Genomic DNA, 7,396 nt, shown 5'->3' with positions numbered 1-7,396 from the left:
TGTGTGTGCTTGTGCATTTGCAAACATGCACTCGTGCATTCCAAGTACTTTTTCTTTTTGTGTTTATGTGCACGTGTGTTTGTGTGTTGCAAGTGACTGACTTGGAGCCCTCACAGCCCTCGGGGGCCAACTCAGCACTTGGCTTCTTATCTCTCTCTCTCTCTCTCTCTGAACCTCTGTCATGAATAAACATCGGCGGAATAAAAAAATTACCCAAAATGAAAACGACTGAGTGGAATTTGGAGGAGGCGGCTGTAAATCCACAGCAGGGAAGGAGGTGGGGAGGGAGAAGTGTTGAGAAAGTGAATGGATAAGAGGGAAAAGGAGGGAGGGGGAGACTAAAGTATTGAGGGAGGGATCTGAAAGGCAGATTGAGGCCTGGGGGGGAGAGGGAGTATAAAGAGTTCCCTCCATCCTGGAATAGGCTCAGCGCACTGGGCCAGAAAAATGCCAAAATGTTTCAACTTCTCTTGAGTGTTTCTCTTCCTCTGTCTACCTGCCCGAGTCTCTGTCTCTCTCTGTATGTTTTAAAAATGTCAGCTGTGCCTCTGTTGGCAACTGTGGATGGTTTTGTATTCTCCTCTGTTACACGCCGTCGTGCCTGCGTTTGTGGGTGTTTGCGCGTGTGGGAGTTGGAGAATGGAGAATTTTATCCTTTCTTTCGTCGCTCTGGCTTGTAATGAGCCGTTTCACCGGACTACATCAAAAAGATAATGTTCCTTTAACCCCTTTTTACCTTCTCCCGTCTCCATCTAATTTCTCATCTCCCTCTTTCTGTCTCACTTCTTAGCAGCAGCAGCAGCAGCGATACCGCCACTAAAACCAGACGTGAGTGAAAGAAAGATGAATGTTTGGCCTGGCTGTACCTGACTCAGTTTTTAATAACTTTCTTTTAAATATGCATATGAATGCCCGTCAGTCTGCTGCCATAAATCCACAGGGGAATAATGAAGGGGGTCATGCGATGGGAATGTGTGAGTGTGAATGGACGTGTCGGCCTCATTACGAGGTGCCACACATTAGTTACACACCTACTGTCACTGTCCCATCACATCATCCACCCACACACACAGACAGACACAGAACTAAAGCTTTATGCCTATTCCTATTCTTCTGTCTTTCTCAGTGTCTGTCTGTCTGTCTCTCACATGGTCACTATGTCCTCTGGTGTTGGATCTGATGTGACAATGTGTTAATCGGTGGCTGTTGTGCAGGTCAGCGAGTACCGTGGTGAAGCCAGTGATCCATTCGTAGGCTCGACCGGGAGTCACAGTGAAGTGACAGCTCTTTTATTTCTGCCTTTCACCCATGCAGTCACTTGAAAGTTGACAAGGTCGCTTTTTTTTCACTTGCTCATTTTTCTATTTTTGCCTCCCTCTTTTTGTTTTCTTCCTCTATTTGTCCCTTTTTCATAAATTTCTTCCCTCTCGGTGCCATAGATTTGTCTGGTTGTTAATTTCTCCATTTCTGTACCTTCTGCTCCTTCGTTCTTTCTTCGCCTCTCTTGTTTCTCTCTTTCTCATTTCTTTCCTTGATCCCTCTTTAATTCCCTTCCCTCCTTGTGCCAGAGATTTCAGTATTTGTTCCCTCCTTCCTTCCTTGCTTTCTTTTTCATCCATTTCCTCCCATATGCCTCCTCGTTTCTCTCAACGTTTGACTCCTCCACTTTCAGTCCCTTTCATCACGCTCCTGGCGTCACATTTTGCTTGTTTATTTATTCATTCTTTCATTTGTTTCTTCTGCGTGTTCAATCCATCATCCTCTCTTTCCTCCGTCACACCTTCCTCTCTCTGCTCCTTTGCCTTCCTCCTGTTGTTCCTTCTTTCCTTGCTATTGAGATGTGATTGTCACTCACCGCGTATGACCCGATGACAAGATGTTGGACGGCTACCAGAAAGATGAAATTTAGAAAATGCCCAGAAACAGTCAGACACACTTAGTCAGCTACATTTAGATGTAGCTTTTGTCTCGGCGCCCCTGCTTGTAGCTGATATGAAATAGGACAGCTCACAGGCATGAGTTTGGATGAGTGTAGTGCCGCAGTGCTCTAATTTACTCATTAAATTGATGCTCCCAGACCGACTGATTTAGACTGGATTAACGACGGGACGGGTCTTTTTTTTAATTTCATACTGGATTATTTGCACTGGTGAAATTACAGAACGCGTGTGCATGTGCGTTGTTGGTTCGAGGGTACATAATTAGCTAAATGTTTGTGTTTTTCTGTATAATGCATAACATCTCTGAGCATCTTAACTGGTGGTGATGTGAGGACTGAAAACTGGGTCAGACGGTTGCAAGAGTGCATGATCCTCCGCCAAGAGCTTCCATAGAAAACTCTGACACATCTGACAGTTTTTTCCTGGCAGGAGAGATACTCATGAATTTGAGAAGACGTACAGAAGTATGGAGGTATGACGGGTGCAGAGGGATGCTGAGGCTGTTTATGTGACATGTGCATCGTTACAGATGCATGGAGGGATAAAACATGCACAGACTAATGGACACATACTTACAGGTGCTTATTTGATTTCTTATAATCGCATTTGAAAAGGTTTAAAGGTGAGAGGACAGTGAATTTTGCGCGCTTGTGCTCCAAACCAAATGCACGAAAAGGGTCACACATACATCAAGACAAACATATATCAATATATTTTCCTGCATACATCGACACACACGTAGTCCCAGACCCAATTAGTCTGGTCTGATAACTGTGTCAGTGTGTTACTACCCTTTGCTAAGCCTTTAGGGTATTGAAGCCGTGTACTATGAAGTCTTACTCATGCATGTAAGGCCGCAACCGCATCAACCCACTCATGCTCAAATACGCTGCATTGTCCCCCCCTCTTCTGTGTATCTGTGCATCTCAATTTCTATGCGATTATGCAGTTATATTTGTCTTAACGCATGAATCTCTAGATCTGGGCTTTAGTTGCTATATGTTCCTGGAAATGTGTAAGTGTGTTTATGTGTTTCTGCAAGCGCCCATGCATGTGGGTTAAAGGGGTACGGGAGTATGTTGTCTCCATCTTTCTATCTTTATCGCCTGGGGAAGGCATGAGGAGACAGCCAAGCAGACAAGCATCAAGAATAATTGGAGAAGCGAGAGAGAGAGACTTGCATACATTCTCGGCTTAGTAGAGTGTTTCTTTAAGCTGTCACACGAAAAGCCCGGCATCTCTGCAAAGTCAACTTTTGAAGGAATTTTTAGAAACAAGTCTTATTTACAGACTGTCAGCCATGTTTTTCATTCCAAATGATTTCCATGAGATTGCTAGCAGCAGCAGCAGCAGCAGCGTGGCTCGAGATGGCAATGTCAGTCCGTTGGCCGGTCCATCAATTTGGTCCAGACAAAAATATCTCAACTACCATTTGATGGACTGCCATAAAACTTTGTGAAGACAGTCATGGTTTGGGATAAATCACACCGACTTGGTTTATCCTCTGTCTGGTTGACAGTTTTGGTTTTGAGTGAAATGTCTTAATTATTGGATGGCTTACTATGATATTTGGTATAGACGTTCATGTGTTGTATTTATCCGATATCGTATATTGTATTTATAATATTTGACTTACTTACTTTACTTTTCCTCGTGTTTAGTACTAATTCGCTGAACAAGGATGGTTAACATTTTAATATTATACCCGCTTAAAGGTCCAGTGTGTCTGGGCGTCGGTTAGCTCAGTCGGTAGATGTACAAAGGCTCAGTCCTTGCCGCAACGGCCCAGGGTTCGAATCCGACCTGCGGCCCTTTGCTGCACGTCATTCCCCATCTCTCTCTCTCTCCACATTCCTGTCACTCTTCGGCTGTCTCTATCAAATAAAAGGTTGAAAAAAGGCCAAAACATAATAATAAAAAGGTCCAGTGTGTCAGATTTAGTGGACTCTATTTAGATAATATGGCAGAGATGGAACAGAATGTGCATTACCGTGTGTAATCACCTGAAATTAAGAATGGTTATGTGTTTGTTACCTTAGAATGAGCTTTTTGTATATTTATATATCCATAGAGTCTTGCCATATTGAACCGCCGTGTTTCTACAGTAGCACAGAACGGAAAAAATAAACACTGGCTCCAGATAGAACCTTTCACCTTTTCAAAGTTTTACAGCCACTGTAGTTTCTCTCTCAGTCTAGGAAGCAACTACACCACTAGGTGGTGCTAAATCCCACACACTGCTCCTCACTGAGCCCCTAACATGACTCTCAGTCTTGTTTTTTTATTTAATACTTGCTATGTAGACACCTTAAGCTCGGGTGAGAAAATAAAAGGAATACCTAAAAACAAAATGACTGTGGTTGAAAACCAAGCAGCAGTTGCCTTGAGAGGTGAGGACAACTGTATAAAAAAATGTCAAGCTGCAAGCTTGACTGAAACAGTGTAACTGGTAGGACATTCATCACACTCTGTAGCCTGAGGGGCTAAATACTGAGCGAGCTAGTATATATCCTCAACTCCACGACTATGTCCATGGAGGGAAATAAATCTCCCCTACAGCGAAATGGGAGAAAATTATATGGTTATGGATGTTGTGGTACATTGCCGGCTACTTTGGCAGGTCGTCAGTCATTATTGTATATATTTTTTGATTATATAAAAAAAAGATTAAATGTAGATTTAAAAACTTTGTCTTGGACGAGCTTTGCAGATACAGCCACTGACTCAGTGATGCTCCTAGAAATGTCATCCCGACCACCTAACTCTGGCACTGGATGGCTGGCTGGCACGCTAAGGCTGGTTATCATTTGGAATCCGACAGAGCTCGCTACAGGGTCTGTGTCTGGTGGGCCGACAAATGACGAGATTTCTAACATGGTTTAATAAGCCCATCCGAGACTATACGAAATGTACTGTGGGCGCGAGGCTGAACATTTTTAACAGCCGTTTGTACGCCACGGGAATATGAAACCATCACTTTCATTTCCTTTTCATAATTGGGGAAGACCTTCAAGAGGGCTGTTAAACATGTCAGCAATGAACCCTGATAAAGAATAACTCTTGAAGTGCTGGAACACATTGTCAGTAAGAGTAAATCCATGTAGATCTTAACCAGGAGGCTATATATTTTGGATATGACAGTCCTTTCATGCTAAAAATGGATCAATACAGAAAAATGATCTCCCGATATTGATCGGACTGAAAGTAAAATGATCCCCAATCCCCAATCCCTCATTCAAAATCATCCCTCTCCTCCACGTGTAAAGGTTCACGAGGAGCCGGGTGAGATGGCAGTAGGTGGAATGATAGTGACAAAGTGAGTAGATAAAAGTGGAGCTGCAGACAAAGGGCTTTTGTGCTGTTCTGCAGTGGGAAATCAGACCTGAAAAGAATGTCAGCAGCTTCCCCTGGACAGTCACTGTCGCGCGCACACACACACACACACACACACACACACACACACACACACACACACACACACACACACACACACACACACACACACACACACAGACATACATTCACAAAGATATCAGCATATACACAGGCACAGTCACAAAAATAGACACATGGATATGGACAGCTCAGTCTGCATTTTCTGTTGCCTCCCGCAGTCACACACACAAACACACACACACACACACACACACACACACACTTGTTGTCTTGTGCTTTCTGGGCCACCGAGGGTAGAGGGGGGAGAGGGAGAGCTGCTGGCTTTGCCGAGTGTGAGTCATGGACAGGCTGACTGTCCTCAGGCCTCGGTACACCATCTGCACCCCCACTGTCTGTACGGCCTCATCACACAGCTCAATGCTCCGAAGTACTGGACACACACACACACACATACACACACACACACACATATGAATGCATGCCGGGAAACAAACACTCAAGCATGCATACAGATAGAAAAATGCACAAAGCTGACACATATGTGAATGGACACGTAACCTTAATACACCTGGACCGTGTACTACTTTTATACACACACACACACACACATGTGCACACACACATACACACACCTGAGTTAATAACTGAAGAATTACCCACTTTAATGAAGTGAATCATGCTGTAATTTACATCAGAATAAACTAAGGGGCATGTGCCTGTGCACAACGTGCACACACATACATAGTGCCTGTGCGCAACGCACACACGCACACACACACACACACACACACGCAGCCAATGCATGCTGCATCCCTGCAGGTCATCTGGGACTGACCAACATTCCAGCAGAATTCATTATGGAAACCTGACACTAGCCCACAGGAAAAAGAAAGAGCAAATGTTGCATTGCAAATTATCCGTCTTGCTGTGTGTATGCGTGTGTGTGTGTGTGTGTGTGTGTGTGTGTGTGTGTGTGTGAGCGTACAGTATGAATGAGCATGAAAGTACTCATAACCCCAAGAATCAATGGAGCGGATCCTTTTCATTAGGGTGGCGGTAAAAGCTGCTCCGGCATTGACCCTCTTTCCATTTTAAGCCGTAAGATACACCTGCGAACCGCGCCGCCAAGTAACACAAGATGAAACCTCAGTTAAGAAGTCTACATTTCTTTTTTCTTTTTTTTTTTTATTCAATCAGGTTATTAATGTTACACATCACCACAAATAGAAAACATGAGCCCATAAAAGAGGACTGTGGAATAATAGTATTAATAATATTAGGTAATATCAAGTATTTTTTTACAATCAAAATGGGGAGGGGAAATTAGTACGATAATCACCAAGCACTGAAAAAATGCAGCATGTCTGTCTGTTGAAGGTAAAACGGCGCAGACTTGAAGCACGGAAGTTTTTAAAAAAAACACGCTCGTACACACACACATGCAGCACAAACCGACGAGCATCACATCTTCTACCAGGCTCCTCGAGCGAGGAGCTCCACTACAAAATACAACTTGTTCCATTTAACTCGCCCCCCCTGCTTTCCTGGCATACAATTTTACAAAATCACTTCATGTACCCTTCAGATGTTTCGGTGCATGAGAGAAAAACAACTTCTTTTTTTTGTCCATGTGAGTCTGTATCTTTCATCAAAATATGTTCAAAGTACGACCGAAAATAAAGCACTTGTCATTGGACTGAATACCTTCGGATGGTTAGAAAAACTTGGATGTATGAAACGATAGTTACCAGATAACGACTTTATACAGCACAGTATAAATACACACAAGAGGCAGGGGTGTGCGGGAAAGAACACACACTTCCTCTCAACTTGTAGATTCACAGAGTATTTCTCTCAGGGCTGCGACTACTTTCATTATTGATTAATTACTAGATTATTCCCTACGATTAATCAGTAATCGTTTTGTCTTAAAATGTCAAAAAACCTAAAGGCAGCTCATACTTGACCTTTGAAACTGGAAGGTGTACTTACTTACTCGGTTGTTCTGGACCTTTTGACCACAATACACGGTTCTCATCACAGCAAACATCTGCTGGTGA

Source organism: Larimichthys crocea, chromosome XXIV (genome assembly GCF_000972845.2).
Source record: "Larimichthys crocea isolate SSNF chromosome XXIV, L_crocea_2.0, whole genome shotgun sequence".
NCBI classification, from domain to species: domain Eukaryota; kingdom Metazoa; phylum Chordata; class Actinopteri; family Sciaenidae; genus Larimichthys; species Larimichthys crocea.
Note: the sequence above shows the minus strand (reverse complement) of the source record.